Here is a 12,938-nt window from a genome sequence, read left to right on the forward strand (position 1 = left end):
TCAATGGTTATGCAACCCTCATTTCTCTATTGTAATATCCCTATGCTACAACCTTACAATGATTTTTTTGCAACATGTGATGCAATTTCTAGTTTTAAGTGTAAAAGAGAGATGTTACCTCGTTACAATGTTTTTTTTCAACATGTGGTGCAATTGCTAGTTTTAAGTGTAAAAGAATAAGGGACATAATGAGAGATCAGTGGTTACATAGTGTGAAAGTAATAATGTATAAGAAAACTTACTAGAATATATAAATTCAACTAGTAATTATAGTTATATAGTCCAAATCAAAACTATGTCAAACCAATGCTAACAAAAAAAATTAATAATAATAAATAAATAAAAGAAAACAAATATTAATAATTCAATATTAAAAAAACCATTATATTAATTTGTATTTTAATCTAAATTATTTTAAACCTAATTTAACTTGTAATTATCACTACATATTATTTGAAAATGTAAATTAAATCATCACTCTCCTTCAAAAAAACCAAGCAATGTAATTTGACTTTGATCTATATCATCATTACAGGTGGGAGATACTTTACAAATGTAAACAAACAATTAAACATAAAGAAAAAATTACAAAACATGAGTTTAAAAGACTGTAAATGCCATACATAGGCCTGCAACACATACCACGAGTCTTGCTTTCTTGTTATGTATTTATAATAAGCCTCAGAAGCAAGAACCAAGATTGCTTTGATAAGCTGAATCTGAAATTTGTTGATCGATGAGACTGCTTTAGTAAACTGAACTTGAAATTGGTAGATCGTCATAGATCCATGGTTTCAGGAAACACTGCTCATATGGAAAGGAGCCTGGACCCTGATCCCCAACTTGTATTGATTCATCCATGGTTACTATAAGATCAGGACTCTCTGACAACCCAAGATATGATTCCAAGGCAGATAATTCTTTGGAAAATTCAATCTGCACAATGCTATCCTCTATTTTGTAGCATTCTGTGTCACCTTTGATCTCAACAACAATATCGACAACAAAGCATTATGTCCCATTGTTGACCTCCATGAATGTCTCCACTGCAAAACTTTTGGTCCCACCATTGACCCTGACAGAGGTATCTGCAGGTCTGTCTTTAACAACACCCTGAACTGGGGATTTTATGTCTATAAATAGAGACTCATGTCCAACATCATATTCAGATGAAATTTTTGGGGTTTTCGTCTCATGACCCCATGGGAAATGTGCCCCATCAAATGAGTTGCTGCTATGATCAGAATCAAAATAACCTCCTGAATGGGAAGATTTCACCAGTTCGAATTTGCGGCATTGCCATAAGCAGTGGACATGAAATTGCTCACCTCTGAATAGTTGTGGCTACAGATCTCACAAGAGCATGATTGCTGTAAAGTTTGGCTCAAATTTATATGCTCACAAGATTGGACTGTGGATGCATTTGAAGTGCTTTGAAATGGAGCACTGGGTTTTAGGAACTTAGAGTACCGATACTCGATATCATCGGAGACACAGACTGGAAGATTCGATCTGCAGACATCCTTCAAAGAGGGTTCCATTTGGTTGTTTACACAGTAATCCTCTAATAAGTTAGGAATTGGGGAACTTAGAGTACCGATACTCGATATCATCGGGGACACACGCTGGAAGATTCAATCTGGAGACATCCTTCAAAGAGGGTTCCATTTGGTTGTTTACACAGTAACCCTCTAATAAGTCAGGAATTGAGGAATATAAAGGTTTTACCTTACTGTTCATATTCAAACCCAACATTAAATTAGGGTTTTTTTGTACATGACTTTACTTTCTTCCTTGACATTTTCTTGTTACTGTCCATTTTTACAAAACACGAGTGATCAGCAAAGTTGAGCTTGGCTATCTTGCCTCTGATCTTTTTAGCCTCTGCATCATAGGCTTTGGTTGCCTCCTCTGCAGTGTTAAACGTTCCGAGCCAAACCCTAATGCCCTTTCTGGGATCTCGAATCTCCGCAGCCCATTTTCCCCATGGACGCTGCCTGACACCTCTGTATAAATTTGACTTCTTCCTCCCCGTGATCTTGGCTGAGGACTTTTCGAAATCCTTCAAAGGAGGAATCGCCTCATTCTCACCACCTTCAAAACCCAACCAAAGTCAAAATAACATAAAAAAACGAACCCTAGGAAGCAATAACAATTTCTTGAATGCAGAGAAATCGTTAATATCGAGAACTCAGCTTAAGGAAATCCTTGCTTCGAGTTGACAATATTCTTGGTAGGCTTATTATTTCGCTTGCATGCATCGTCGAAGCTACCCAATTTATCCAAGTATCTGACACAGATTCACCATTGATGAACACGTTAGCGAATGTTCGATGACTATCGAATACTTCTATATAAACAAACGATATATTGAAAGAACGCAAATTTTTTATGCAGAATATATTTCAGTGGTCAGGAGGATGTATTTCTATGGTTAATGCAACATTATTGTTTTACTAAATATTCACACCTGATAAAAAAATAAAACCAAATGAAGAAGACGCTTCGGAAGCAGAGAATAGTAATTGAATCGACAGGAGTTGTGAGATGTTCAAGAGGAAGAATGATTGTATTTGCGCTTTGAGAAGGGAAGAACAGTTAGGGTAGTTTATGGGTCATAAATTAAACAAATCCTAAGCCATTTTTCCTAGCAAGTATATACGAATGGATGTGAGACAATTATGGCTTAGTTATGGCTTCGTCCGATGGCAGACCCATGAGACGGTTATGGCATCATCCGTGCACGAGAGGGTTATGGCATTATCTGATGGTAGATGATGGTTTAATTATGTAAAAACAGATCTCATAATGCAGAGTGGTACTTAGGGGAGTTTTTCTGAGAGGAACACAATATGGCATAAAAGCAAATAAGTTGTAAAGTAATTAAAAGTGAAAAAAAAATTGTGTGAGTATGATGTTTAAATCTTATACTTTTCAAAAATATCTTAACAAGATATTTAAATAAACAATTTGAACATCTATGTTAACTCATTTATGTAGATGTCAACTTCATAGCTATATCTATCCATAATTTTTTTTGTCAAAATAAAATATTTTAATGTTGTATATAATAAAATATTCAATGCTTTTTAAATAAAATGTCTAGATGTACATGTTATGTATTTATCATGAAAAAAATAAGTTTTCATGGTTAAAACATTTATTTGTTCCTATAGATATTATATATAGTATTGCAAAATACAATTTAAAGAATGAAAAAGTACATATTGTATTTTTCACTATAAAAAAGTTTGCACATGAAGAAATTTGATCCCTCTCGGCTCATGTTAGATTCATACATATGATGGATCTATGTTGGTTTCACAGGTTATGGTGAATTCCATCTAGTACTTGGTTTGTTTTAGTTGATCTCATATGTCTTATCTTTTTATTTACCTCCCTTTTTTTTGGCCTTTGATTTTGAGAGGTCTATGTTTGTGGTCTCATCATCCTCTTCAAGGCCCCCATTGTATCTAGCATTCCTTCTTAGACTTCATGAGATTTATCACCCTCGCTAGAAAGGATGGATATCATGGAATATTGTTATTGTAGGTTATGCCTAGAGAACACTTGATATGGACCCTTTGTGCTATCATATTTGATATACATTGTAACAAGAGCATTTCAATCATATACAAATTAAACCAAACTTGGATAATATGAGCATGGGCTTTCTTAGCTTATTGAATAACTTTTAAATTGGGACAAGCACGAGTAACACTAGGACAGTTAAAATTGGTTGATTCAATTACTTTATGTCACATTTCAAAGAAGAGTATTAAATCCTCCTTACATTGACCATGTATGAAATACCCAACAAGTTAACTTTGAAAAAGATATCTAGCCTACTTGAAATAATCTAAGTGTGGGTTTCAGTCACCCACTAGAGCTTTTTAACAAAACATTGAATTTTCTCCAAAATATTTGTCCATTTTTATTTGTTTTTTATTTATCTTAAAACAATTACTTAATTAGACATAACTATCAATGAATTTGCATGTCAAGTCATAGCATATGTTGCTTGCTTATTTTTTCCTTACTTTGTTTTCACAGGAATACCACCCATTTTACATGAGAATCCAAACTTAGTTGAGAAATCTCATGTAGAAATTCTTAGATCATGGTAAGATATTATATACTCACAAAATCAAACTAAATGCTAGGAAACGTAAAATTGATAACTCCTAAAAAACTGTAAATTTTGAATCCTAAATTCTACAAACACATCATATAGAAAATATAATAGAAAGTGTACTATGTTAAATTCAAATAGATAAGGTTTTGTTTGCACAGGAACCATTAGGTAGCATCTAAGTCATTACTAGGATTTGGTTTTGGTTCCATATCCATCAAAGCCACAATATAGGTCGATAACCTAGAGGGACTTGACTAGAATTGAACTTGTGACTCATGGCCTCCTTGTCAGAAACATGCCTCTGTTTGCATAGGAAACATTAGGTAGCATCTAAGTTACTAGTATTTGATTTTTGATCCATATACATTAGAGACACTATAGAGGCTAGTAACCTAGAGGGACCTGATTGGAATTGAACTTGCGATCGATGGCCTCGTTAGAAACATACGTTGAGTGGGTGGTTCAATCAACTTCAACTACTTAAGCTAGCCCCTTGGGATGGAGTATGTATTGAAAAATCATTTTCAAAAAGTATTTATTTTGGATAGGGTAACTTGGAAAGGGTTGTAACTAATAGATTTCTCAAAGTAATAGGTGAATGAAATTTCCAACCTAGTTATAGTAATTTCGCCATCCTCATCATAGGCAAGGTCCATATTGCAATGATAGAAATGAATGACTGATAAGATTTATGTAATAGAGTAAGGTGGCATATTATGTTAAAAACATGATCAACCACAACTTTAAATTATGTTCGCTAGGGAGACACTAATAACAATATGGGCTACAATGACAATAGTAATGGGAGAATCACTAGTATTATACGGACTTAACATGCACCTCTCCTTCAAAAAAGTGTTTTCCTCAAAACTTGAGTAGTTCTGGATGCTTTTGTATAAAATTCTCACCCTCCCATGTGGAATCTTCAGTTGGTAAGTTTTTCCACTTGATGAGATACTCTGAAATTGATCGATTTCATAGCTATCGAGTACTTGTTTCTGTAACTACTTCAGGTTCCAATATGATTTTTCCTTCCTCATCAAGTTCTGGTAATATTTTTTGAACTGGGAGTTTGTCACCTATAACCTTCTTTAAACATGAAACATGGAAAACTAGGTGCACTCGGGAAGCTGCAGGAAGCTCCAATTTGTATGCCATAGTACCAATCTTTTGCAATACCTTGTAGAGACCATAATACTTTGGTGATAGTTTATTATCCTTCTTAGCTTGCTTGAGGGACATTTATTTATATGGTTGTAGTCATAGGAATACCCAATCACCTACATCAAAACTTCTTTAACTACAATGTTGATATGCCTATTGTTTCATTCTATTCTACGCCAAAGTGAGGTTATCCTTTAAGAGTTCGAGAACTTGTTCTTGATGCTTGATGTGATCTTCTACTGCTTGAACCTTAGAATTTTCTCTTAAATATGATGTGATGAACAATGGATGATATCCATAAAGTGCCATAAATGGGGTCATTTTTGCTGCAATATGGAAGGAAGTGTTATACCACCATTCAGCCAGAGGTAACCATTTGACCTATTATGTATGTTTATCCAATACAAAGCAATGAAGATATCCTTCCAAACATTTGTTTACTATCTCAGTTTACCCATCAGATTAAGGATGATAAGATGATCTATGAGCTAACTGAGTACCAAGAGAAGAAAATAATTCTATCCAAATATTTCCAGTGAAAATGGGATCTCCGTTGCTTACAATAATCTTTGGGTTTCCATGTAGCTTTTGAATTCTTTCCATAAATGCAGTAGAAATTGTACTTGCTTTAAATGGATACGATAATGCACAAAAGTGTGCATACTTTTTAAGTTTGTCAACTACCACCATGATGACACTCTTTCCTTCGGACTTGGGTAAACCTGTGATAAAATCCATTGAAACCTCTTCCCAAAATTGATCTAGGATGGATAAAGGTTGTAATAGACCCGAGGTCTCAATTATTTCAACTTTATTTTGTTGGAAAACCAAACATTCTGCCACAAAGTTTTGAATATCCGATTTATGCCCATCCCAAAACAATTCCTTCTTAACCCTGTGGTAGGTTTTTAAAAATCCTAAGTGCCCTCCTAAGGGAGAGGCATGCAATTCCACAAGAATATTTTGTTTGAGTTGGGAATTCTTACATAGGTATAAAAGATCTTTGTACCATAATGAATCATTTTTCCAGCTAAATGTATCAGATGTACTGGGATCTTGTTGTAACTTTTGAATAAGTGCCCACACTTCTTTGTCATTCTTCCATTCATCCCTTGCTTCATTTATCCAATTCGGTCAGATAATAGAAATGACACAAAGCAATGCTTCCATATCCTCATCCTTTCTTGAGAGTGCATTTGCCACAACATTTTACTTCCCTTTTTTGTAGATGATTTCAAAGTCATAACCCAACATCTTTGTAACCATCTTTGTTGCCATTCTAAAGATAATATTTGCTCTAAAAAGTATTTATGACTATCATGATTTTTTTTTACCTTGAAGTGTCTTCCGATCAGGTACAGTCGCCATTTCTTAAGTGCATGTAGTATTGCCAACATTTCCTTCTCATAAATAGCTTTGTGTAAATAAATTCATTTTATTGGATGAATTTCGAAAGCAATGGGTCATTCTTCTTGCATTAAAACAACACCAATTCCATTTCCTAGGGCATCACATTCCACAGTAAAGGTTTTTGTGAAGTTTGGCATAGCTAAGACCATTGCTTGGCACATTCCCTCTTTAAGATTTTCAAAGGCTTTCATTTCTTCTGGATTCCATGAAAATTCATCTTTCTTCAATAATTTTGTTTGAGGGGCTTCTATTCTCCCATAATTGTTAACAAACTTGTGATAATACCCTGTCAAACTGAGAAAACCTCGTAGATTCTTTATGGATGTGGGGATTCTCCATTCCTTAATGGCTTTAATTTTGCCAAGGTCTACCTTAACACCTTCATGAGATACAATATGACCCCAATATTCCACCTCTTGTACTCCAAAGAAACATTTGGAGCTTTTTTCATATAATTGTTTCTCCTCCAATAGTTTGAGAACACTCTCAACATGTTGAACATGATCCTTCCAAGATTTTTTGTAGATTAGTATATGATCAAAAAATACTAATAAAATTTTTCTAAGGAAGGGTTTCAAAATGGAATTCATCAAACCTTGAAATGTAGAAGGTGCATTGGTAAGGCCAAAAGGCATGACCAAAAATTCATAATGACCCTCATGAGTTCTAAATGTTGTTTTCAGAATGTCTTCATTTTTCATTCTGATTGGATGATATCCTAAACGAAGTTCCAACTTGGTGAAGTAAATTGGTCCATGCAATTCATCCAATAATTCATCAATGATAGGAATGGGAAATTAATCTTCAATAGTGAGCTTGTTGAGCTCCCTATTATCTGGACACATGCACAATGACCCATCCTTCTTGTGCACCAATACTACTAGAGAAGAGAACAAACTTTGACTACATTTAATTATACCAGCATCTAGCATTTCTGCAACCATATGTTCAATTTCACTCTTTTGGGCATAGGGATATCTGTAAGGCCTGATGTTTAGAGGAACAATTCCTAGAAGCAAGTGAATAGCATGATCATGATCATGAATATGTGGGAGGCATTTGGGAGTCCCAAATACCTTGGAATGATTGTCCAAGACATTTTGGAGAACGAGAGAAATATATGATTTCGATGTGGGAACCTCTAACGAACATAATTGTGTAATTACGCCTCATTGTTATTTCTTTAGAAGATTTGTCATTCCATTAGAGCCGATTATCTTTCTTGTCCTCCATGCAATACCCCTTAATTAAACTTCCTTTCCTTTTGAAGAAAACTTCATGAAAATTTCTTGAAAATTAAAAGCTATTGTACCCAAGGATTGTAGCCATTGGACTCCTAGTACAACACCAGCACCACCCATTGGAATGGAAAGAATTGGGATATTCAATACATATTCGCCCATTGATAGCTTGATATTATGGAACTTTCTAGAGAAATTTATGGTTCCTCCACTTGCAGCCATCACTTGACACTTTGGTGTTGGATATAGGAAGTAATTCAATTCCTTGGCTATCTTACAATGAATAAAATTATGGGTATTTCACGACTCATTCAACACTATTACCTTTTTCTTCTCTATCTATCCTTCTATATTGATAGTTTGAGGAGTGGTAATTCTATCCAATACATTAAAAGATATGGTCGAATTCATTTCTTCTTTCTCCGAGGTTTTTTCATGGTGTATATCCTCTTCTTTTGACCTTTCCTATTCCTTTTCATCCTCCTCTTCACAATCTATGTAAAATAAATTCTTCTCGGCACACTTATGACCTTTAGTGTATTTGTAATCACAAGTGTAACAAATCCCCTTTTCTCTTTTTTCTTCCAATTATTGCGGTGTCAACCTTGTAGGTTATGGAAGGCTATTAGCAACAACACTTCCATCTTTATAGTTATGAGTGGTAGGCTTCCTTGTTTCCATAATTTTGCTTTCCATTTTTCTTGCCAACCTCAATGCCTTCTTCAATGAATCAGGTTCCCAAAGGCGAAGCTCGCGTTGGTTATCCTTTAAACTCCCTATGAACATATCAATCCTATGCTCCTCTCGAATATATTTTACCCTTATATTCAATTTTTAGAAGTCCTCAATGTGCTCCATCATTGATCACTTTTGTTTGAAATTTATCAATTGGCTAAAAAAGGTGTTGCTTTTTGTATCCTCATAATGTGCTATCATTTCCAAGGAAAATTTTAAGAACCCCCCCTAAATTTATAAATATAATAAATGGGCGAATCTCCATGGTATATAGGAAAAATGGAAGGCGATTTTATCAATAATATAATATGTATATATAATTTTTTGGCGAATCTCTCACCAGGCATGGCGAATATTTTACTCAATTATAAAATCTTGTAAGATCTTGGCGAGTCTTTCACTAAATAATAAAACTTTGTAAAGTCCTAGTGAATCTTAGCATAGGCTACATGCTGGTTTAATTCCCCCATTTATGTAGGCTACATTCTAGGTGAATACCATGGGTCAATACCATGTGCCATTTTGGTGAATACCATGGGTCAATACCATGTGCCATTTTTGTTTTTATTAATTCTAATATTAGGGTTAATAGTGGTTTTTTGCATGGTATTAATAACAATCTAGTCCATGGTATTTGTCCCATAGTATTTTGGCCATAGGTTTCACCTAAATATAACCCATTTTTTGAGTGTACTTAAATATAAGGTGACTTATGGAGTAAATATTAAAAAATGTTTTATTTGTTTACCATACCTCTCGTTTATTTATATTTTTATTAATTTACCATACCTCTTTTACAAATATGGTATTTGGCCCATAGGATTCACTTAAATAAAACCTCTTTCTTGAGCCTTCATAAATATTAATTTACCATACCTCTTTTACAAATATGGTATTTGGCCCATAGGATTCACTTAAATAAAACCTCTTTCTTGAGCCTTCATAAATAGAACGAGGGTTATGGACTAAATATAAAAAGAGGTTTTATTTATTTACGATACGTCTAGTTTATTTATATTTTTATTTATTTACCATACCTATTTGGCCCATAGGATTCACTTAAATAAAACCTCTTTCTTGAGCCTTCATAAATAGAACGAGGGTTATGGACTAAATATAAAAGAGGTTTTATTTATTTACGATACGTCTAGTTTATTTATATTTTTATTTATTTACCATACCTTTTGAGTAAGTATAAAAAGAAGTTTTATTTATTTACCATACCTCCACTTTACTTATATTTTTATTTGTTTACACCCTTACATGTATATAAGGTGACTTATGGAGTAAATATAAAAAACATTTTATTTATTTACCATACCTCCACTTTACTTATATTTTTATTTGTTTACACCCTTACATGTATATAAGGTGACTTATGGAGTAAATATAAAAAATGTTTTATTTATTTACCATACCTCTCATTTATTTATATTTTTATTAATTTACCATACCTCTTTTATAAATATGGTATTTGGCCCATATGATTCACTTAAATAAAACCTGTTCTTGAAAATGGGCGAATGGATTCACTTAAATAAAACCTATTCTTGAAAATGGGCGAATGGAAGGTTGTAAGTCCTAATTTCAAGGGCTAAATTTACCTTTTTTACCCTCTCCCTTAAAATAAGGTGGGCTATTTGAGGTGATTTGTAAAAATTTACTATGATACAAAATATTCGCCCACTAAAAATTTAAAACCCCTTAATTTCGCCAAAGGGCGAACATTCGCCCCTAAAATTATCCTTGATCATTTCTTCCGTAAAAATTTCCCAAGTGACAATTTGTTTACGTGAGAAAAGCCATCGATACCATACAAACTGATTTGGTTCAAAATATAAAGCTGCAATGCATACCTTTTGTGTGTTTTTCACATTACGGAGATCGAAATATTGTTCCATCCGTAGTATCCAACTTATGGGATCCTTGCCATCAAACTTCCTCATAGCAATTTTTGGAATGTAATGGGTCTTTGTTCCAACATTAGATTCTATGAAATCATGATTAACATTTATTTTGTTCTCATCATAAGTTTCCTCTACTACCTTTTTGCCATTAAGAAGCCTTTCTTGTAGCAACTTTGTCAAACCTTCCTTCAAACCTTCCACATCTTTCTTCAAATCTTCAATGTTGTCATTCTTCAAATCATGATTAACTTTTATCTTGTTCTCATTATGATTTGCCTCTACTACCTTTTCACCATTAGAAAACGTTTCTTGTAGCAACTTTGTTAAAACTTCCTACCAATCTTCTATCTCTTTCTTCCAATCTTCAATGTTTTCTTTCATACCATCTATCTCAGCTTCCACATCTTTCTTTAAACCATCCATCTTAGCTTCCATTCCATTCATATTAGTTTCCACGCCATTCATTTTAGCTTTCATTACTTTCCTTAAACCATCGATCTTAGCTTGTGTTACTTTTTGTGAGAATGAAATTTGTTGCACTTGGTCTCGTAATTTTGATATATCATGTTGCATTTCTTCCTCTTCTTCATGAGTCATGCTAGAGATTTTAGGTTTCTTACAAGGTATTCCCATTTTCTTTCTTCGGGACATCAATTAATGATAATAATGATTCACTATGCACTTTGAATTCCTTCAAACTAATTTTTCAAATGAAACTTAGGGGAAAAAAACTACACACCTTTTTTTCACTTTGTAGGAGATTGATATTGAATCTGTTTTATCTCTGTAATTGATCTCCAAGGTTTGAAATTGCGTCATGTGGTAGCCCTTTGAGTCCTATTTCTAACACCTCAAGTCTGAGGAATATTGGATTCTCCGAGGAGGCATTATGCCAAATCTCACACGATGACCTTATTATAGACTGGTTCATTAAGGCGAACTTGTATGAAGTTCCATGAGTCACCGTGTTAACCTTAGGACCTGAAACTGATACACAGAAAACTACAGACCATCATATTTCTATAACTTCTTATGTAATTTCAATATAATGCTCAGAAAACAAGTTATGACGATTTTATGGAGGTCACCTATTCGAGATATAATTCGATATATTGTAAAAGTCCTAACATCCTTGGATCATATCTGTCTAGTCAATTTAACGTCTTAAATTGCTCTACATAAATTATCAATCCGGGTATCGTAAACTGATGAAGTGTGGTGCACTATATGTGCTTAGTTAACCTTTTTCTTACTTCGTTGTTTTATAGTTTATGTTGTTTTTGAGGTTTTGTTCTTGTTGCTTTTCTAAAGTGTTTAATGCAACTAGTTCAATCGAAATAAAATGCAATAATCAAATAATGAGAGAATGACTATGAGACCCAGTATCCTTGCTGCTTCAGCAAAAGGACAAGATGATTCTATCACGTCATTAGTTCATTAAAAGGCTATGTGCATCACTAATCTACAATCAACTTGAAAGCAATTTATGTACAATAATATACATGTTAAAAAGAAAATAAAATGCAGTAATTCAAACTGTACATTAATATACATGAAAATCAGAAAAAGAAATACAAGAAATTAAAGTGACAACTATACAAGGCAGGGGCCCCCTACCACCTATGAAATCAAATGCTTAAAGGAAAATAAAGACATCAAATAAAGAACTAATGACATCGTTCCAGTATCTATGCTGCTGATTTAAAATGAAAATGAAATGTGAAATCTAAGTGACACTAAATAAAGGAGACAAATCACACTACTTTAACCTTTTCTTAACCTTTTTGCCTTCCAGCTAGATTTATCATGTGATAACAGTTATGAACAAGTCAGCAATGTGAGTCTTAAAGCAAACTAAACCAAGCTATACTAAGTGATATTTTGGCTCCAATAAAGTTATTTGATTATGGAAAAAGAACCATCAATAGATGAACAACTTGATATCTAAGAGCAGAAAGTAAAGTGCAAGTTAAAGAAATGATACTAATGAAAATCAAACTAGAAAAATAAAGGTCAGCAACATAGACAAGATGATCACATATGCCATTAGTCATAAAATCAAAGCAAAATTAAACACACTTGCATGAATTAAAATTGCATGAATGAAAAATCTAATCTACCTTACATTCTACAAAGCAATATTTACAAAATGAAATCTACTCTACTTACATCCTAATATGATCCATGACATCTACTTCACATCTCCTTCCATGTTGAGAACATCAAAGCTTTATTCCATTTCTTCAAAAGTACAAAGTACAAAAGCTTTCAAAAGCCATGGGACTAACAAGCTAAAAGGACTAAGGAAAGACTAAAGGAAAGACTAACAAATGAAGGAGAGAGATC

At 33.5% G+C, this 12,938-nt stretch overlaps 1 pseudogene; it reads right to left on the bottom strand.

The window, feature by feature from the left end:
- Positions 1 to 747: 747 nt before the first annotated feature.
- Positions 748 to 12,938, bottom strand: part of LOC149208584 (uncharacterized) — a 54,513-nt pseudogene continuing 42,322 nt past the window's right edge.

This window comes from Pinus tabuliformis, chromosome 1_2 (assembly GCF_031772625.1).
Source record: "Pinus tabuliformis cultivar Carrire ecotype Pingquan chromosome 1_2, CPIR1, whole genome shotgun sequence".
In the NCBI taxonomy this organism is placed as follows: Eukaryota; Viridiplantae; Streptophyta; class Pinopsida; order Pinales; family Pinaceae; genus Pinus; species Pinus tabuliformis.